Source organism: Rattus rattus, chromosome 15, assembly GCF_011064425.1.
Source record: "Rattus rattus isolate New Zealand chromosome 15, Rrattus_CSIRO_v1, whole genome shotgun sequence".
In the NCBI taxonomy this organism is placed as follows: Eukaryota; Metazoa; Chordata; class Mammalia; order Rodentia; family Muridae; genus Rattus; species Rattus rattus.
Window position 1 is genome coordinate 54,289,284 of NC_046168.1, and position 22,751 is coordinate 54,312,034.

The window sequence follows — 22,751 nt, forward strand, 5'->3', positions numbered from 1 at the left end:
CAGGATCTCACTATGTAGACCAGGCTGGCCTCACAGAGATCTACCTGCCTCTGAGTGCTGGGATTAAAGGTGGGCCCCACCATATCTGGCTTGTTTCATCTTTTAACTTCTCGAAGTAGACAAGATGAAGCGTACAGATACAATCACACAGCCTATGCATTCAGATCTCCACAGAGAAGACCTATAGAGTGGTGGGTTACAAAGGCACACACAGTCACATTGTCCCAGAATGTTCTTTCCTGGCCCCCTCCCACTGATCCCTAGCTATCCTCTCCCTGGTTCTTACAACATCATCTCTTTGTTGTCTTTTATAATAGAGCCATTGGGGTTTTTATCTCCTTTTTATTGTCGAGCGGTATTCAATCCTGTGAACATGACTCAAAGTATCCAAGAATCAGCAGTTATCCATCTGAGTTGGTTTCAGTTTGAGACTTTGTAAATAAAATCCCCACAAATTCGCTTGTCTGCCGGTGTTTTCATTCCCACTGGGTAAATGCTGAGGTGCTGAAATCTGGGTTGTCAGCTATCCGCATGCTCATCTTTCTGAGATCGGCAAACCTTTCTCAAAATGACTGCATGGTTTTATAATTTCAACATACATGAGTTCTGGTGCTGACACCCTTGCTGGTATCCATACTGACTTATTTATTTATTTATTTATTCATTCATTCATTCATTCATTCATTCATTCATTTAGGTTTTTCCAGACAGGGTTTCTCCGTGTAGCCTTGGTCGTCCTGGAACTTGCTGTGTAGATGAGGCTGGCTTCATACTCACAGAGATCCCCCTGCCTCTGCCTCATAAATGCTGGGATTAAAGGTTTGAGCCACCACTGCCTGGATGACTTTTTCTTTTTAATTTTTCATTTTTTGTTTATCAGTTTTGAGGAGAAAGTTGATATAGGAGATTTGGTACAGAGCCTCACTATGTAGCCAAAACTGGCCTCAAAATGGAATTCACCCAACTTCTTATTTTTTGGTCTTCCAAGAGCTGGAACTACCAACACTTATTGTTGATCTCTCTCTCTCTCTCTCTCTCTCTCTCTCTCTCTCTCTCTCTCTCTCTCTCTGTGTGTGTGTGTGTGTGTGTCTGTGTCTGTGTCTGTGTCTGTGTCTGTGTCTGTGTGCTTGTGGAAGCAGGGCTCAAAGCTGATATCAAGAGTCTCAATCACTTTCTACCTTATTCATAGAGTCAGGCTCTCTCAGTTGATCCCAGAGTTCATTGATCATACCAGTCTCCCTTGTCTCTGCTCTCTGAGTACTGAAACATTCAGGAGAGGCATCCTATCCACACCAGTTGACATCCACACCAGTTGAGTTCTGAGGATCTGAACTCTAGTCTTCCTGCTAGCACAGCAAGTACTTCAGACTCTGAGCCGTCTCCCAGCCTGAAAGAAATCTCTTTTACAGAGTGTGGGTCTGCGACGTCCAAGTATTCTCCCACTTTTCGCTGGATTGCTCATATTCTCGTTAATTTTAGAGATGTTTATACAGTCCATTTCTAAACCCCTTGGCAGATGTTTTTTGAGTGCTTTTCTTCCTGCCCGTGATTTCCATTCCGCTTTTTTTTTTTTTTTTTTTGATTCTTTTTTCGAGCTGGGGACCGAACCCAGGGCCTTGCGCCTTCCTAGGCAAAAGCGCTCTACCACTGAGCTAAATCCCCAACCCCTCCATTCCGTTTCTTGAGAAGCTGTTTTAATGAGTAGACTCCTTTTGAGACAGGGACTTGTAATAACTCGGGCTGGTCTCTGACTGCCCTCCTTCACTCAGCCTTCTGAATGCATGGGTTACAGACACATACCCTAACCCCAAAGCCTAGCTGTCCTAACTACATTGCAAAGGGCGCTGGAAAAGGTAAGAAAATGAACAGGAACAACTTTAGACACAGCATTTCCATGGCATCCTCTTAAGACAAAAAAATAAAAGCACAAATATTAAACTCCAGCTTGTTTCACAACTGTATCATAAACAATTGTGAAAGTGCTTTCTATGAATCTTAGAACTGAGAGTCATAGAAAATGGGTACCAGGATTTTCACAGAGAAGGGAAAGGTGGTAGGCTGGGGCCTGTACACACTAGCTGGTAACCACTGATCCTTGTTGCCGTGTGGGAAATACCACCATGCTGGCAGACGGAAACTGGCCACAGAAGAGGGGGTTGTACACCGTGGATAATTGGGAAATGCTACAGGTCTCATGGGGCAGGCATCCACAGGAATATGCAGATATGGGTGCCCACACATACACATGCAGAAGACAGAGGAAGACCCTCGCTCTCTTCCTCTAGTGCCCCACGCATCTCTCTCTCTCTCTCTCTCTCTCTCTCTCTCTCTCTCTCTCTCTCTCTCTCTCTCTCTCTCTCTCTCCTAAGAGCTTGGCGTTTCCAATGAGGTTAGCTAGCCAGGAAACTCTCTGTTCTGCCTGGGCCAGGTTTGCATGAAAAGTGAATCCTGGGAACTCAACTTCTTTATAAATATTAATATGTATGTGTGAAGTACTGAAATTATATGAAAATAAATACTTTGGGGATAGCAAGAAAGTTCAGTAGGTAAAGGTGTTTGTCACCAAGCCTGTTGACCAGAATTTGACCCCCAAAACCTAAATGGTAGAAGGCAAAAGTTGATTTTCAGAAGTTATCCTCTCACTTTCACAGTTGCATTCCCATACACATACAGACACACACACACACACACACACACACACACACACACACACACACACACACACACACAAGAAAGCTGAGGCAAAAGGATTTGAGTTCCAAGCCAGCTTAGGTTACATAGCAAATTCTGTGCCATGTGGATCACACAACAAAACAATGTGTCAAAAAGGGGGAAAGTAAGTAAATTAAAAAGTAAAAGTCCATAAAGCACATGGGTATTCACTGTCTGTTTGGCCTGAAACGAGCACGGCTCTCCTCGTTCCCTTCTCCACTCCCTGCCATCTGGGAGCCGCAGACTGGCCTGTGAAGTTGTGCCTGGTGTTTGCTTGATAGAGCTTAGTAGAATCATATGCCCTTTTGATTACTAATTACTCATATAAGAGTAACATAACATAAAAAAGACACTCCCGGTGTTCGCTGAAACATTGTAGCAACAAGTACTTGGTCAGCCTAGTGCAGAACAATGACGTTTTAAAGGAAATTAACCACAAGTGGAAACTGAACTATGAGAGTTTGCATCATCAGATTATTTACCCAATAGCATTACAGGAAAAAGGGAAGGTGCATATATATAAGCCCGTCCGTGTCAGCATGCATTATATGGTGTGGAAAGACACTGCAGCAAGAGCCCAGCTTTCAGACAGGATTCCAAGAGCAAAACTGGAGACAATGTAGAAAGCCCTCCCTGCCACACACTTTACTAAGTGTCAGATCATGGACCGTGAGCTCCTGGCTCATTGCTCACTTAACAGAGTCACAAGGTTTAGCAGATTTCATATTCAGAAAGTCAGCTAACAGTGTTACCTATCTAATCTCTAACATTCAGGAAAACACAAATCCACTGGGAGAGAGACTCTGAGAGCTGAAGGAGGACGTCGTCATTCCCAAGGAACATTAAAGCTGACAGAGCTGGTGCTGACACTCTTCCAGTTGGTAGGAGGGAGCTGTGCTAGCCATGGTGGCCTACGCCTATAATCCCAGCACTTGGGAGGCCATGGCTGGAGGAATGCCACAGTCTGAGGCCAACCAGGACTAAATAGAGAGGGAAACCCCAGCTCGATCGATTAATTCCTAATTATACAATTTATTTTACATTCTCTGGTGTTTTGGTTCACGTATATCTATGTGAGGATGTCAAAAGCTTTGGAACTGGAGTTACCGACAGGTGTGAGCTGTTATGTAGGGGCCGGGAATTGAACCTGGGTCCTCTGGAAAAGCATGGAATGCTCTCAACTGCAGAGCCATCTCTCCAGCCCCCTGATTCATTAATTTTTAAATACACTAGTAAATACAATCCAAAGGTCTGGCAGGTAACCAACAGGAGCATAGCATCACAGGGAAGTCTGTGAGATGCCAATATTCTCTCCCCAGCCTACCGAACTCCCTGAGAATCTCCCAAAGGTGGCCCTGCTCTTGCCCTGCAAGTCTGAGGAAGTAGGCAAGCAGAGAGAAGCAGCTCCTCTCAGAAGCAGAATGAAGTACACGTGTGTAGGACCTAGAGACGAGGAAGAGAAAAAGACACCAACCTCCAGCTGTGCACACACAAAGCCAGATCTAACAGTCAATGTGCTGTCACAAGCAGACACAGCCGGAGCAGGTAGGGAAGAAGGCAGGCTGTGGAGCAGACCGGAACAAAGTGTGACAACATGTGTGGATGCTTGTGTATGGTAACAACGTCACAGGGAAACACGTCACCACGTATGTGACCGATAAACTAGGCAAAAGAAAAAATAAAATAACCAGGAGCCAGGAATCCAGAGTAGGTCCAGGGCAAGACAAGGTTAGAGTTGCTATAGCAACCGGTGTGCATTCCTTCTCACTCCGTATGAAAGGTTGAACCCAATCCACCAAGAGCCAAAACAGTTCTGACGCCCTCCACGCCTCGTCCCCTCCACAGCACATTACATTCTGAAGAACTTCCATGCGTCCTGATCCTTGAAGGAGGTAAATAATGAGAAAAAAATAATTCTTTTCCTTTGAGTCAAGGTCTTACTGCATATGCCTGGATGGCCTGACCTCTATGAAACCAGGCAGATAGATCTGAACTCACAGAGCTTCCTCTGCCCACCACGTGCTGGGATTACAGCTTTTGTTTTAAGATTTATTTAACTGCCTGGGAGGTGATGCCTTTAATCCCAGCACTCAGGAGGCAGAAGCAGGCCGATCTCTGTGAGTTCCAGGTCAGCTTGGTCTACCCAGCGAGTTTCAGGACGGCTAGAGCTACGACAACAACAACAAAAAAGATTTATTTAATTGTATTTACGTGTATCTGTGTGTGGTGTCCTCAAAAGCCAAAAGTAGATGTTGGATGCCTTGCAGCTGGAGAATGCGGACGATTGGGAGATGCCTTGTGTGAAAACTGGGGTCCAAACTCCAGTCTCAGATAAAGCAGTAACACTTTTAGTGGGCAAGACATTTCTCCAGCCCCTTTTCTGGTTTTGAGACAAAAAGTCTCACGAAGCCAGTCTGACCTGAAATTCTCGATGTAGGGGAACGACCTTGGACTTCAGCTTGGGCTCTTCCGTGCTTCGGTTGTGGTAAGCCTTCAGAAACTATTTAATTGCTCAGAGGAGCAAACCACCATAGAAGAAATAGCGTGTGCACACGCTGCACAGCTGCTAACTGGAAACCCTTGACTTGGCTCTTTAAGAGACTGTGAGTTAATAGACAGCGTTTCCCCTGCATGAAAATAAACTTTGGCCTAAAGCAAAACTAGGCCCAAACTCGTTCCTGCCCATGTCATAAACTTCCCTTATGGTCTGGACTTGTGGGTTCCCAGGCAAAAGTGGATTTTTTTTGGTTTTTTTGTTTTGTTTTGTTTTTTTGTTTTGTTTTTTTGTTTTTGTTTTTGTTTTTGTTTCGGAGCTGGGGACCGAACCCAGGGCCTTGTGCTTGCTAGGCAAGTGCTCTACCACTGAGCTAAATCCCCAACCCCCAAAAGTGGATTTATAATCTTCTTTTGAACCAGATATTAATCAGAGCTATTCTGAATCAATCCCAAAGAACAAAATAGCCTATCTCCTAAACATTCCAGGATCTGTGTGCTCTCCTGTGGTTCTGTGATCTTAAGATGCTGCAGGACTAAATCATCTCGAGAGAAGCCACATAATGGATTTCTACCTTTACAGGGCGCTGAGGCCTAGAGAACACTTGACCAAAGACAAGCCAGTTATGATGGTGCCTGCCTGTAAATCCCAGGGCTTGGGAGACCAAGGCAGGAGAATTGCTCTAAACCGTACCTCAAAACAAAACAAACGATTTGACCCTTAACTCTGCATAGTCGCTTCATATCTCTTTTCTGTTGGTTTTGGTTGGCTGTTTTTGGTTTGGTTTTGGTTTTGGATTTTGTTGTTGTTGTTGTTGTTTTGTCTTGTTTTGGCTGTTTTTCTTTTTGAAACAAGGTCACCAGTAGTCTCAAATTGTCCTCTAAGACCATGTTAGCCCTTCCCCAACCCCCAAAACATACAATTCCTGTTCCTACTGGTTCCTGCTAACTCTTTATAAAGTTTGCAAATCTAGGCTGGAGAGACAATTCAGGGGTGCAGAGGGCCAGAGTTCAGGACCCAGCATGCACATCTTGCAGCTCAGACGCCCTGCAACTCCAGCTGCAGAGCATCTGATAACTCTGGCCTCTGAGGCACGTGGATCTGCACACGCATGCACACATACACACACACACACACACACACACACACACACACAGAGGATTTAAAATAGTAAAAATTAATCGTTTCTAAATGTACGAGTTCTGTTGTTCTGCAGCATTTTTTCCAAATACTTTCACTTCGGCGTGGCCGAGAGTTAGTCTGGTTTTGGTGTTTGGTGAAGGAGATGCTACTGGGGTTGGAGCCCAGGCCTTTGTGCTTGCTAAGCAAGGCACCTACTACTGGGCTACATTCCCGGCCCCAGGTTATTTTTAGTGTCACAGTTGCCACTTTGCTGAGACCATCTAAAGTTCTGCTAACTTGGGGTTTTTCATACTTCAGGCCCATAACCACAGAAATAGGGTGTTGTTATATATTCACATTTCAGACTTAGGCCTGTGTTAAATAAATGTCGGGATTGTAAAGGGAAGTTGCAGGAAGTACTCTTTCCGCTCATCTGTCAAAGTCCACTAGCTCGTCGCCTCTGGCTCGCTGATTTCTTATCTGGACCCATAAACAGCTCACACAGGCCTCTGAGCACCAACAACTCGAGCGTCTTAGATGTGGATCACATGAAAGCGACATTCAACGGAGCTACGTCAGCTGACTTTTGGGCCCTAAATGGAAAGCCTTTCCCACATAAATCTGTACCCGTATTTATAACAGGTGTAGTCATTATTGCCAAAATGTTCAATAGGTAAAGAGGAAGGCCAAACGTGGGAGGTACCTATTACAAGATGCTGTTCAGAGACAAGGAGAAGTGAGCTATTGGGCCATAGAGATGAGAGAGACAAGGGGGGACAGCCCCACCCACCACACACACACAGGCACACACACACACACATGCAGACACACACACAGGCACACACACATGCAGACACACACACAGGCACACACACATGCAGACACACACACACAGGCACACACACACAGGCACACACACAGGCACACACACACAGGCACACACATGCAGACACACATACACACATGTAGGCACACACATGCAGACACACATACACACACGCATGCACGCACGCACACACACTCCAGCCTATGACACCATACCAAGCAGCATGAAGGAATCTGGCACAAACCCTGCTGGATGAAAGAAATCATCTACAGCATGATTCTGATTGTATAATGTTCTAGGAAGGGCAAACTATAAAGACAGAAAAAATTAAGGAGCGTCAGTGCAGGGATTTATGGGTAGTGATACTATTCCGGGTGAGCAACAGTAGTGAGATGGAATTAATCAGTTGCCCAAAACCACAAAACACAGGAAGAGAAGCCTGCAGACCTTGGACAACAATGTTTCCTGCAGACCTTAGATAACAATGTTTCTAATTAGTGTGCACCTGAAACACGCGCACCCCACTAAAGTATGGTGTTCAGAATCCAGGTTGGGATGGGGACACATGGGAAATCTTTTTTTTTTTTTTTCAAATAAAACTCAATTTTTTTTTCAATTTTTTTTTTTTTTTTTGTTTGTTTTATCTTGTTCCGTTTTTTAGACAGAGTCCATTATGTAGTCTGTCTGGCCTACAGCTTTCTATGTAGACCCAGGCTGGCTGCAAACACAGAAAGCCATCGAGTCTGCTGGAATTACAGGCGTGAGCAACTGCACTCACCAAATCCTAATAATCATTAAAATCTGCTGAAAATGTCAGGTGGGTATGAGACGCACCCGAAGTCTAGCACGGGGAACTAAAACTACACGGAAAGTTAGATGCCAGCCCAGGTGACATGAGATTAAAATAATTATTAATTAATTAATTAAACTGTTGGAAATGACTTAATGGCATGCTGTAGGTTTCTAGGCAATTTCTAGAAACAGGGTTTTAGTGGCTGGGTGGTTCTAGGAAATCAGACTTTCTGAAATGGTTTGGTCAACACTTTGACCTGCTTCCTGTGAAAGCAGCTGCCACTTCCGGCCCTACCCTCCTCCTTCCCCATCCCCAACCCTTCATAGGGCTGCTCCAGTTCATCCTTCACTCTCTGCCACCTGTCACTTTCTCAGGGACACCCCCGACCATCGGACTGTCACCAATACATATCAGTAAGTCACCAACCAGTTGCTCCGAGTGGCAGGCAAAAGGTACTCCTGCCCTGAAAAAAAAAGGGGGGGCTAATTTTCATAATGACTTAATAGGTGAATGATTAAACAGGTGAAATGGATTTTGCAATTATGATTACATTGGGGACTTTGAGATAAAATATCATTCTCTCTCTCTCTCTCTCTCTCTCTCTCTTTTAAGATTTATTTTATGAATATGAGTACACTGTCACTGTCTTCAGACGCACCAGAGGAGAGAATTGGACTCCATTGCAGATGGCTGTGAGCCACCATGTGGTTGCTGGGAATTGAACTCAGGACCTCTGGAAGAGCAATCAGTGTTCCTGACCACTGAGCCATCTCTCCAGCCACATGAGATTATTCTAAACTCTCCTCGTGGATCCAATGTAATTACAGGGAACCGTAAGAACAAGGTAATGAGATCACTGGGGGCTTGGGTTGATTTTAGTTTGCTTTCATTTTTTTTTTTTTTTTTTCGAGTCACTGCAGCCCTGGCCTCAAACTCTAAGCAATCCTACTGCCTCAACCTTCCAAATGCCGGTCTTACAGGCATGACCCACCATGCCTGAAAATGAAAGTGAAGGGCTGGAGAGATGACTCAGCGTGTAAAGTGCTCATTTCCAGAGCCTGAGTATCTGAGTTCACCCCTAGCGTGCCCAGGAAAAGCTGAGCTTGCCTATAATCCTAAAACTGGTCTTTTCCAGCCAATCAGTCTAGCCAGTGAGTGAACTCTATCATGTTCCACTAGTTAAGAGACCCTGATTCAAATAAATATGCACACTCACACACACACACACACACACACACACACACACACACGATGATATAAATAAAGAGAGATAGATTATATATAGATGGTATAGAGACAGACATAGCTGAGTGACAGAAGACACCACTCTCAACACCTCCACACCATCACACACCAGTGCATGCACCTGCACACACTCATACACCATACACCCATGCACACAAATTAATTAATTATTTTTAACACAAAAGTGAAAGTGGCCATGAGCCAAGTCCTGCAAGCAGCCTACAGCAGCGGTTCTCAACTGCCCTAATGCCGTGACCCTTTAATACAGTTCCTCATGTTGTGGTGACCACCCCCCAACCATAAAATTATTTTGTTGCTACTTCATAACTGTCATTTTCCTACGGTTATGAATTGTAATACAAATGCCTAACACGCAGGGTATCTGATATGTAACCCCTATGGGGGTCACGACCCACAGGTCTGAGAACTGCTGATCTAGAACACAACAAAAGTCCTGACTAAGCTCTGGGTTCTCCCAGCAGCACAGCCTTGAAACGTGTCGATTTTAAACCCGGGAGCTGTGTGGACTGTAAGAGGGGCGGAAATACACATCAGATACGGTACACCTTAGCATTTATAAGTCTCTGAGTTTGAGCCCCTTGTCCCCAAGCATAGAAGGAAAGAGGAAGAGGAGAGGGGACAAGGGAGAAGAGTTGTGGGAAGGAGACTGAGGAAGTCTGTGTTGTGTTAAGCCAGTAAGTCTCTGCTAAATTGTTAAAGCAGCAATAGGAAATCCATAGACCCTCTGCATTTCCCTCACTGCAATCACCAAACGTCTTCATCACATGGTATATTAATTTTGCTACTAGGGGTCTCACACACTAGGCCCTGCAATCTGGAATCACATGGAGCACAAAAGAGGTGCTCTCAACAGAAACTCGACAAAGGCGGAACTTTGACCCAATCTTGATTGGAATCATTCGAATACTGTGGCACAAACACGGACTCGGAGAAGTTGTACTGCCAGCCCAGGGTGGATCCGCAATGGCAGAGCCATACAGAGCCAAAGCCTGAGGCCCCTCAGCACTCCAGAACCTTGGGCAATCAATGACCTGAGTGCAGAGATCCAACCCACAGAGTGGTGCCCGACTGCAGGCCTGAGGCAGGAAGATCCGGAATTCAAGCTATCCTGGGCTACACAGGGAGACGGAGGCTGGTCTGGGCTATAGACTCAAAAGACAGAGAAGCCAGCATGGCCAGGGTTGGGGCACAAGGCACACAGAGCGGAGGATATTCTAGAAAACTTGAGAAGGAATGTTCTAGGTAAAAAAAAAAAAAGAAAAAAAAAGAAAAAGAAAAAAGAAAGAAAGAAAGCAGGGATCTAGCCGATTATTTTGCTTAGAAAATTTGGAATTTGGAACTTATCATGTAAAGCATGGGGTGTGCAGGGGTCAGGTTAAGGAGGAAGTGGAAACACAATTTGGACATTAAGCAAGATGGTTTTGAATAAGAAATCCTTGGGAACAAGCTTCCTCTGGGTTGGGCCCATGCCAGTGGTTCTTTATGGCATTCTTGTTCTTTCTATGATGACTGGCACATGTGGGCACAATTCCTGATCCTCTGCCACCCGCTGGACACCTTGTCACACATTTGTAATTCTTTCTACCCCACCCCCACCCTCCCAAACACCCTCCCATCCCCAGGAGCTAAAGACCAAACCCAGGGCCTTGTGCTTGCTGGGCAAGCGCTGTACCACTGAGCTAAACCCCCAACCCCTTCTTCCTTTATAGCAAAGCCTGGCTGTCAACCCAGGCCTCAACTGGAGTTACCGGCAAGGGCCACCAACCCAGTTGCACGTGACTGTTCCCTGCAGACTATCTCAAGCTTTTTGTTGAGATAAATAGTATCGCAGTGTACGCACTTGCCTGCGTGGAGTTTTTCTAATCCATACAGCCAAATCCTTTCCTAAATTCGCCCAAAGAACACCCCCACCAAGGGCCTGTCCCCACCACCACCACCATCTTCTTGTTCAGGGGGCGCTGGCAGTGATGTGTTTTCCTAATTTCCTGAATTTGGTAGGGAAAAATCCATCCACAGTAGAATTGACATTTTCACCTACCAATCCCCAGTCAGGGTGAACTGCTGGGGGTCTTTTGAAAAGGATTTGGCTGTACCTTGACTTTCCTTGTTGTTTTCTTAATCACACTTATTCATGGACGGTGGTGCACTGCGTCCCAGCCTGAATACAGAAGACAGCTTTCAGGAGTCAGGCCTCTCCTTCCACCACATGGGTCCTACAGACTAAACTCAAGTCATCGGGCGTGGCAGAAAGTGCCGTATTTGCTGAGCCATCTTCCTCGAATTCGGTTTTTCTGAGGCAGGTTCTCAACTCTAACTGAAGATGACCTGGACTCAACGGTGTGTAGCCGGGGTTGGCTCTGAAATCACAGAGATCCTCCTTCCTCCGCCTCTGGAACGCAAGGATTGCGGGTAGAAGCCACCACACTACTTCTGTTTCAATTTGAATTTTTAAATTTGAATTTTATGAGTGAGGTCAGACATTCTTTCCATGTTCATACAATTCACTCCCATTCTCTTTTGAGGAACTAGGGAGATCACTTTTAAATCAGGATAAGGAAGTGGGTAGGGAGAAGAAAGGAGCCTCTGCACCAAGGTACAGCCCAGCATCCTCAAGCCACATCCCTCATGACCTGACTCCCCGCTTCGGAGCAGCCCTGCACCACCTCCACCGTCGAGTGGCTCTGATTGGTGGAGGCGAGTGCCAGTCTCTCACATGAGTGATCCTGATTGGTGGAGACGAGTGCCAGTCAGACATTGTCGCTGCCCTTACTTGATTTTTGACATCTGCTCATCATTAGCTACTTTCTATAATGTTAAAGAATTATATTTATTTTTTTATTATTTACAAAACTAGGATTATCTATAATGCTGTTTTGCACCTCCTTAAACTTTATATCGAACCCGGTTCCTCTTACCCTAGTCCTGTCCCTGCCGTTTCCCCCAGTTCCAAAGACTGTGCTTTCCACGGAGCTTCCTGGAATGGTAGATTACTAAATAACATGCTGCACGTGACAGATTTGAAAACAGAATGGCTACGACATCTATCAAGCCACTGATCTCCGGGGCCGATTCAGTTGATCTGGCCATGGAGGCAGCCCTTCCTCCCCGCCCCCTCCTTCCTCCTTTATTCCTCCACGTGCCTCTCCTGAAGATGCACAGGCGAGGGAAGATGACGGCCTTCCCTGTAGAGGAGAACCAGTCCTCAGTCAAAGGCGTCCGAGTTAGGGCCGTCACATGAGCTCTCAAGGTGCGCGCGTCACTTCGCCACTGCACTTCTTGGGGTGCACGTAAAAAGATTTCGATTTTTTTTCTAACTTACAAAATATTTTATTTTTCCTATCTCCAAAATAAAACAAAAACAAAAACAAAAATATAACAAGCATAGCAATCTATACTGTGATAAAAGCTGTATGAGAGCCTTAAGATATGGCTCAGTGAATCCAAGTCCATACTGCTCTTATAGAAGGCCCACATTTGGTCCCTGGCACCCATGTTGGAAAGCTCACAACTGTCTATAGAACCAGCTCCAGGGGGAATCGGATGCCTCTGGCCTCTGAGTGTATGTGCACTCATGGGTGGGTCTCTCTCTCTCTCTCTCTCTCTCTTACACAACCATGCACACACACAATTAAATTTAATTTAAATATACGTTTTATGTGTAAGTGGTCTTCCTATAAATGCCTTATTTTGCTTTTACTTTCAATCAAAGGAAACTGGACTTCTCTTTTCTATGTTGGCATTACCAATGTTACAATCACGTGCTCTAAAACTATCCTAAGAACAGAGTCCCCAGAAGGTACCCTGTACCGAAGGATGATTCATCTGTGGGGCTGAACAGAGAGAGAAGGCCTGAGACTCCAGCCTTACTCAGAATGGTGGTCAACTTAAACTGTGGATGGCCTACTACTGGAATTTTCCACTAGCTCATCATAAGTAATTAAGAACCCAAGAAGGGAAGCCATGACTAAAGGAAGATTCCTGTGATGTTCAAATACAAGAGACCTCGGTCCAGCAGGGAGAGAGAAGAGACAGTTGCTATGGCACCTTCACCTGTGGTATTCACTGGTCAGCAAACAGAGCCAGCTCTGGGCTGGGTGCTACAGCCATAATCACATAGGAATACGGGCCCATGCTTAGCCAATTAGGACATAGGGATGCGAGAGTCAGCATGATCCTTATCTAACTACTACTGCATGTGCGAAGGTCGCTGTTTCTCAGAGAAGCCTAATCCTAGTAATACAGAGAGTAAATGAGATGTCTCTGGCTGGTGTCCAGTTTCTTAATGGAGTGGATTCAAACAAACATAGCTGACCTGTGGCCCAGGGCTCCATGTACCCCAGGGTAGCTATGAAATCAGCTCACGCGTTTGTAAATGATAGCATCATATTGCCACGTCAAGAGGACACAGCGAGCATGTAGCAGGGAGTTAGAGACTCAGGTGGAAATGGGTATGAAAGTTATCACCGGGGTGAGAGGGAGAAAAATGATTCTATATGACCTTCAGGTGTTTCCAGAGTTAGACATCAAACACAACCCTGAAATGCCTTGTGGGTCTTAGTGTTATTTATTAGAAAGCTCTGAAAGTGACACTGCTATCAAACAAGAGGACAATGGAATCTCCTGTGTGTCAGATAGTTATTAGGGGCTGGGGGATGTAGCCCACTGCTCCTTATTAGGAGAAATAGACAGCAGAATATGAAATAAAGTTATGATATTTTAATCAAAATACTGAACAGTGTATACCCAATGGCAATAATTGCATGAATGTTCCTTACTGAGGGGAACTCACAGGGCTCCCGTGAGGACAGGTGACAGGGCCAGTGGAAAGAGTTCCTCATCTGACAAGTGACCCGGAAGCTGTGGTGTGGACAACGGCAGGTGACATGTTCTGAGAAGCAGTGTTTGTGGTGAGAGGCCACTGGAGAGATTGCCACAAAGAACAGCGTGACTGAATGATGTTTTCGGAGCTCTCTGGGTGACTTTGGGGTCTGGAAAGGAATGGGATCCTGGGTTGGCAGCTGAAGAGCAAGCCTAGATGGAAAAGGGGACCAAGCACTCCTGGGGACGGGAGATCTCTACAGAAAGATGTGGGGAGAAAGGTTTTTGTATGTTTCTTTTGGAACACAGTCTCACTGTGTAGCCCAAGCTGGCCTGGAATTCCAGAGCCTCGGGCTCAATTTCCCAAGTGTTGGGATTGTGGGTGTATGTACTACACCTGGCTTAGAAAGGAATTCTCCCTCCCCCCCCCCCCCCCCCCCCCCACCCCTGAGCTGAGGACCAACCAGGGCCTTGCGCTTGCTAGGGCAAGCACTTACCGCTGGTTGGGGTAAGTCCCTTAGGAATTCTTAAAGTCCTTCATACGACGGAGCACTTTAACAGGGAATGGATGAGGTGGGCTCCGGACAAACGTGAATAGGGAAAGAATGACAATGACAGTGTCCAATCAAGAAAAACGAGATCAAAGTGGACACATAGCTCTGAGTAAACAGCCCTCTTACTGCCAGAGAACACCGGCAATGGTGGTGGATGATTCATTCCCTCTCCCTCCTTCTCTCCTTCTCCCTCTCCCTCCTTCTCTCCCCCTCCCTCTCCCTCTCTCTCCCTCCCTCCTTCCCTCCTTCTTCTCTCTCTCCCTCTCCCTCCCCCTCCCTCAGTCTCCTTTTCTCTTTCAAAGACAATATAGTCCTGGCTGGTCTGGAACTTACTATCAGACTGGCCTCAAGCTCACAGAGATCCAGCTGCCTTCCTCTGCCTCCTGAGTGCTGGAAATATACACATGACAAGAAATGGTATAAACCGATAAAGAATCTATGTAAAGACAATATTATAAATTTAGATAATCAACAGATAATGCTCTAAGTAGTTCCATCAAGAAAGTGTAAGCAGAGGTTGGAGAGACGGCTCAGTGGCTAAGAGTGCTCCCTGCTCTTCAGGAGAAACAGAGCTCTTTCTGTTCTCATACTGCTGCCCACAACCTCTGTAACTCCTGAGGATCTGACGTGCTCTTCTAGCCGCCTCAGGAACTGCACTCACGGTACACACACATACACACACACACACACACACACACACAAAGCAAAACACCCATACATATGAAACGAAAATGAGTTAAAATCATCAGAAAATTACAGTCTGGGAGCAGCAGTGCACATCTATAGACCCAGCTACTCAGGGGGCTGAGGAAGGAGTTTCTCTCTGTCTCTTAACTCTAAGAGCTTAAGACCAACCTGGACAACACAGCAAGATTCCCCTCCCCGCCCCAGGGAGGACAGGGAGGGAGGGGGAAGGAGGAGGGGAGGCTGAAGGAAGGTGGGAAGGGAGTAACTACCAAAAGAAAGAGCTAGGAGTTTGCGTGTGGTGAGGAGAGACTAGGGGCTTAGAGTTGATATGTATGTATGTATGTATGTATGTATGTATGTATGTATATATGTATGTATGTATGTATGTGGAAAGCAGTTTCTATTTTTAAAGGAAGGATTCAGACTTTTCAAAGCCTATGCTTTCTTACTGTGCTTTCTCCTTTTCCGTATTCACTTTTATCAGGCAAAACCCTCTCTGCCTTTCCATCATGTATCAGATTTGTCTTGTGGATTTCTTAAGTTTTATTTTCTGTTTTGGTCTGGCTTGCTTTTTTTTCTCTCTCCTAAAAGATGGGTGCCATACCTTCTAACAAGCATTTTTTAATTTTACTTTTCTTGGATATTTTATGTATTTACATTTCAAATGTTATCCCCTTTCCCGGTTTCCCCTCCAAAAACCCCTTATCCCATCCCCCCACCCTTGCCTCTATGAGGGTGCTCCCACTCCAACCACAACGCCCTGGCATTCCCCTACACTGGGGCATCAAGCCTTCATAGGACCAAGGGCTTCTCCTCCCACGGATGTTAGACAAGGCCGTTCTCTGCTACTTATGCAGCTGGAGCCATGGGTCCCTCCATGTGTACTCATTGGATTGTGGTTTAGTCCCTGGGAGCCCCGGTGTGGTCTGGTTGGTTGATATTGTTGTTCTTCCTATGGGGTTGCAAACCCCTTAGCTCCTTCAGTCTTTTCTCTAACTTGACACGCATTTTCAAAGGTTCTTTTTCTAGTTGCTGTGGGAGAAGATGAACCCAAGAGCAGTAGCTTGCCCATGACTCTCCTGGCCTTTGCCTTAAGCAAACAACAAAACGGACAAGCTCTCCCAGTCTCTCTAAGTGCCAGATCCAAGAGAGAATATTCACAACTCGGAACTGGGAACTAGAGAGGCAGCTCAGTGGTTACGACCACTTGCCGCCCCAGCAGCGGCGCCAGCACCCACACAGCACTCACAGCCATCTGAAACTACAACTCCACCCTTTCCGCACCCTCTTCTGACCTCTGAGGGTACCAGGCATGCACACAGTACATCTACATGCATGACCTGCAGGCCGTCCAAACATGGTCACGTGCGCCCAGGGTGTGGGCGTGGCCTCTGCCTCGCTTTCACGCTTTCCCAGCTAGGCTCGCCGGTCCATCCAAGTAATGGCGTTTTAAACTGATCTGTCCTGAGAACGTTCCGGGAAAGGGCTGCTCTGTTCACATTTAGTATGTGCTTACTGGCTTTTATTTACATGTCTTTCTGATCATGTATTCCAGAACTCAAACAACCTCCCTTGGATCATTCCTCGCTTTGTTACGCTCCTGTACATAAAGGCACACTGAAACTCAAGTACGGTTGTCTACAGCATCAGACTGAAGTCCGCCCCATTCCTTCCGGTCCTCAGATCCCAGGTCTGGCAGCCAAGATCTGCACAGGTCGGCTGAAATGTTAGCACAGGCAAAACATAAAAACTTTAAAAAAAAAAATTTTTTTTTTTTTTTAAATTAGGGCTGGTGGTGCCGAGGCACGCTCTGGTAATTCTAGAACTCAGGAAGGCCAAGGCAGGGTTGTAATTTGAGACTCTTGCTCAAAAATAACAACGAATTGGAGAAATATCCTAGATGTTGTGTAAAATTCCACATGGAGTCAGCAGTGGGTGGTATAGCTTTTTTCCCCCTCCGTATTAAAAAAAGGAAGGAAAGAAGGAAGGAAGGAAGAGAGGGAGGGAGGGAGGAAGGAAGGAAGGAAGGAAGGAGAAAGGCTGTACACACACAAGACTGAGAAATCAGACACTGCATGGCCCACGCTAGGGCCAAAGGTTTGGAGCAGAAGCACAGCTATGGGCTAACAGCGGGGTAATGAGCTAACTGGGGAGTTCCCAAAACTTCCTCTGGACAATCTCCAGGTAGAGTGAGGGTCGAGTGTGGGGTGCTTACAGTGACTGGGGAAGCTATTCAGGACCCAGAGCCTTGGGCCCAGGAAAGCTGTTTCGGCACAGGCTGGACCTCATGATCAAATGAGGTCCTGGAAATCCCCTGGGCTGGAAGGGCTTCGCTTCCACCTGCCTCTCCCAGAACTGGTTCTACAGTCGCCTGTGCGTGCCCACAGCCGACAGACACTTCTGTCCGCGTGTACCCACATCTGAAGAGCACCATCTCTCAAGTACACTGAAGACTTTTCCCTCACTGAGGCTCAGCTACTCCCCCAGAGCTCCGGAAACCACATCCCTGATTACTGTCTCGTTCTGGTGAGAACCAACAAGATTAACCAAGATAAATCACACGGCACTGCCTAACCAACTGGCCATGAGCAGGCACAAATGTGGGAGAGTGTGCACAGATAGCATGGCAAACTTCATCTGGGCTGACCCCCTGCAGCCTTGCTGTGTTCCTTGGATCTCGTTCTGTAGCTCGAAATGAGTCAGAATTAATAATATAGCCTATACGCGACCTGAAATTCAAAGTAGCTCCCTTGCCTCAGCCTCCTAAGAGCTGAGATTCGAGGCATGAACCACCATGGGTGACTTCCTATTTTTTAAACTATTTTGCTTATGGAGCGAGAGAACTGGCTCAGCTTTTCAGAGCAACCGCTACTCTTGAAGACCCAGGCTCAGTTCCCAGCACTCACAGTGATCCGATCCGTAATCCCAGTTCCAGAGGGTCCAACACCCTCCCCGCACCTCCCCGGGGAACTGCATGCACATGGTGCTTATACATGTGTGTATGGAGGATGCCCATATACATATACATAAAATAAATCTTAAAATTAGTTTTTGAGGGGCTGGAGAGATGGCTCAGCGGTTAAGAGCACTAACTGCTCTTCCAGAGGTCCTGAGTTCAATCCCAGCCACCACATGGTGGCTCACAACCATCTGTAATGGGATCTGATGCCCTTGTCTGGTGTGACTGAAGGCAGTGACCGTGTGCTAATATACATAGAATAAAAAATTAAATATATATATATATATAAAATTTTAAATACTAGTTCCTTGAAAAGCAGATCCACTGAAAGGTTCTCTTGTCTACTTAGTTATTTTGCCTTTTACACTTATTTTATTGGGGCGGAGATGCAGCCATGCCGCAGCCGCAGCACACGTGTGAAAAACAGAGGTCAACTTTAAAGACTTGGTTCTCCCCTCCCAGCCTGGGATTCAGAGCTCAAACTCCATCCCGAGGGCTGATGTCAAGCGCCTGCACCCCCTGCACTATCTGTATAGCTCACAGGGCTCGTCATACTACATTTAAATAAGATTCGTTCCAGAGTGTGTTGGCTACATTTCCAGAACCGGTTCTTCATTCGATCTCAGGCCTCTCGACCTCAGCGTGTTCCTCTCTGAAACCTGCGATGGCTCTCGCCTGGTTATCTCCTTCTGACCCTACCTCCTTCTCTGCTCCCTTCCTCCTTCCTAAATGGAGGCATTCATCCAGTACTGCTGCTGCTGCTGTTGCTGCATCCTCCCCCCCCGACCCCCGTCCCCAATTTTTCAAGACAGGGTCTCTCTGTGTAGCCCTGGCTGGCCTGGAACTCAGAGATCTGCCTGCCGAGTGCTGGGATTAAAGGTATGTGTCACCAATCCCAGCAAGTGCTTCTTTTCTTTAACTATTTTTCCCCCCTTAGGGACGGGGCCAGCATGCCACGGCACATATGTAGAGGTCAGAGGTCGCCTGTGGGAGTTGGTTCTATGCTCCCTTCACGCAGATCCAGGATATTGAGTTCAGATCCTTGGGCTTCACGGCAGGTGCTTTCACCACCAAGCCACATCCCTACCCCCTCCCAGGGCTTCCTCTTACACTTAACCTCCTTATCCTTCCTCCTGAGTAACTGTCCCTAACTTCCTTTGTCACCTGTGCCGACAGTAAGGATGGCTGACAAGTACGAGGTGCCAGTCACTGTGCTCAGCTCCGTATTTAAATCTTATGGGAGAGAGCAACGTTGTCTCTACTGTTATCCATAGACACACAGAAGTTTGAGGGCCTTAAGCAGCCTGGACAAAGTCGCCAAGCCAGTGAGGGCACGGTCACCTCAGAGGCCCCACTGACAGCAGATGACCACTCTTATTTTTTTTTTTCTTTTTTCTTTTTTTTCGGAGCTGGGGACTGAACCCAGGGCCTTGTGCTTACTAGGCAAGCGCTCTACCACTGAGCTAAATCCCCAACCCCCAGATGACCACTCTTGTAGTTCACCCTGTCCCATTCAGTCTCCCCAGGACACTCTCTCCAAAGGACCAGAGCCATCTCTGGTGGCTGCTGCCCCAGGCTGACATTACTTTACTCACTGATGTGTTTGCAATGGTGAAGCTATTAGACCACTTCCGAACCCTGCTCGTTGGCTCCCTTACTTTCCCCTGGAAAACGGTCCTCTGGAAGGAGGTTCTCATACCCATCCACCTAGCCTGGAGCTCGGGCGAGGCCTGGGGCAGAGGGGAGCTTGGTACTGAACAGGTCTCTGCAGGTGTGGCACCTGACTAAACATTGTTCCCTGCCACCTCTCCCTCCTCCTCCTCCTGCCTCCACGGGGCAGTTCCTCCTGCTGACTTCCTATTTAGGACAACCCCCCTTGTTCTCCAGTTCCCCTTCTGAAGCCAGCTCGGGGCCCTCTCCTTCCTTCTGCTGGTGACCCTCACTTGACTTCCCTGGCCTGTGACTGTCTCTTATCTCTGTGGTTTCTATATCTGCCTCCCTTTCCACTCCATGGTCTCCACCCTGGAGCAGGCTCCCTGGTCCAGCTTTCTTGGCTAACCATTCCCCATCCCCCCATCCCCATCCCCCATCCCCATCCCCCATCCCCCATCCCCAGTCTCCATCCCCAGACTCCAGACCCCTCTATATCCTGTGTTTACATTTTTGAGACAAAGTTCAACTATATAACCCAACCTGGCTTCAACTCTTAATCCTCCTGCCTCAGACTCTGTCGGGATTATAGACATGAGCTGCCACAGCCAGCCCTCTTCTCTATTCTTGAGGTCAAGCAGCTCAGGTCAAAACCTCCCCCTCTATTCCCCTTCCTCAAGAGATGTCCGTGTTCCAGAGAAGCTTGCAACAGGCTTAACCCCGGCAAAAGCCAGACCTACTAGAGCTCTTCGAATACAGAAAGTATTTCATCCGACTTTATCAAACCCAGAAACCCAGTGCCTGCTTATGCTTTCAAAGTTTTGTTTTTGTTTTGGGGTTTTTTTGGTTTTTTTTTTTGCTTTTGCTTTTGCTTCATCCAGTCAAAATGTTCTTACCCCTCACTGTCACTGTCACTGTCACAAACCTCAACTCAGTCAAAAGAGTTTCCCCTATTCCCTAAAAGCATGGCTATTTAAAGTGAGCAACCTTTCTTCTACAACAGCTCCCTCTGTCTCTTTCTCCCACGTCCTGTGATTTATCTCCTGCCCCAGTCTTATCCACCTGGCCCTAGGGATCCACAATCCCAGTACTGTAGCTGGTGCTAAGGACCCAGCTGGTGGGAAAATTGCATCTACCCTCCAAGAGCTCCTGGCCCAGCTGAAGCAAAATGGAGACTCCAGCAACAGCCACAGGATGGCCCAACATGTCCCACACCCACCACAGGCACTGGGAAAGAGCAATACAGACATTTTCTCTATGGTGCACTCTCTCCATGCCACCCTTTTGAAGACACTTGGGTGAGCATTTAGTTCATGCAGAGCTCTGGGCCACTATTGGTCAGCTCCAGGGCTTTGAGAATGTTGCTTAACTCCCTGACAGTTTCCTCATCAGTCAAATACCATGGTGAGTCAGTTCCCTCCGAGGGAAACTGGGAGGCACTGTGGAGTGATGTGGGGAAAGCATTTAAAGAACCTAATAAACTACACACAATAAACAATGCAGCCTTTTTCATTATCTGAATCGAACAACTGCTGGAACTGTGGAACAAGACACGTGTGCACAGTTTCTGGGATCTCAGGTAACTTTTGAAAGTGGACCAGAAACTTGCCACCAACAGCAGGGCTCCTAAGACCTTCACCATAGGTCTCAACTCAGACTTCACTCTGCCCCTCCTTGTCACCAGTCCTGCCAGAGTGTAGGTGGGATAGCTGGGGTTGCCAGTGGCTTAAAATGATGATGGTTCAGCCTCCCCAGCGCTGAGATTTCAGGTGTGAGTCACGAAACTTCCGGCTGTTTTTTTTTTCTTTTCTTTTTTCTTTTTTTCTTTTTATTTTTTTATTTTTTAGAAGAGTTGGAGGGGAAAGAAAGAACGCCTGGCTCTTGTTGCTGGGTGCTGGGACCGGTGAAGAAGGGTCTTGGGCTCTTAACTGAACTCCAGAGCCGAAGGGAGCCATCAGTCTTTTCCTTGACACTTGATTGAGCCTGATCCAGAACCAGATGTGCTGCTGCCACACCCCGGATGGTGCGAACATACTATCCTCTTAAGCCTCTGTACCTCCGTCATTAGCCAAAAACCCACTCTACTATGAACTGCATAAAGGTCTGTCCTTTTTTTCCACAGTGTAAAAAGTTGTGAAGATTTCCCAGGCCTCTTAAGAGGACCAAGTGTAAGGTTACTAACCCTTGCTGTAATGCTACCCTGGCCCTTCGCCTTATGGTCAGTGCCCCCAGAAGAATCTCAAAACCTCAAGCGAATGGGAGGTGATAGGCTCTAGCTGCCGCTGGGGTCACGGCAGATGAGTGGTATGGTAGGCAGCTCCGAAGTTAACGGAGAACAGGCAGGGTCCTAAAAAAAAGACTGCTCGGTAGTTGTGTGTCAGCTCTCAAGTGGACAGCTCCTTGCCCTGTCTTAAAGGGAGGGTGGTGTTTCCTCCGAGTTCAGGAGGAAAAGAACCCTCGGAGGGTAGCTACATGGTAATGGGAATGCGAAAAAGATGTCTAAGTGGAAGGTGAGAGAAGACCTGCTACCTAGGACCTGCACCGCTACGACAGAATCAGCTCTCAGGTCACACGCGCGCGCGCGCTAACCTTCCTGGGGCTCTCTGTGGGCTGGGAGGGAACTCAGAAAGCGGGGTTGCCAGGCAGGGCAAAGCTCGGGCCGAGAACCCCAGAGTGACTGCTCACACGCCCCATCCCGCTTCTCCCAGGGCTTGGGGCACCCGAGAGCCTGAACGCCCCTCCTTTTGGGCTTCAGTTTTCAAGCGTGAGAACGAGGGGTGACGTCAGGGCCCAGGTGTTCCCGGGAGCGCGCGCCCCTGGAGCCGCGCGCTCCCGGGAGCGGACTTCAGGATAGAGGCACAGCCCGGGGG

The 22,751-nt window shown here is 47.1% G+C and overlaps 1 protein-coding gene across 1 annotated transcript in view; it reads right to left on the reverse strand.

Annotated features, from left to right (window-relative positions):
* The window catches only part of Pstpip2 (proline-serine-threonine phosphatase interacting protein 2), an 81,556-nt gene that overhangs the window by 58,525 nt on the left and 280 nt on the right, over positions 1–22,751 (reverse strand). The gene's annotated exons all lie outside the window — the stretch shown is intronic.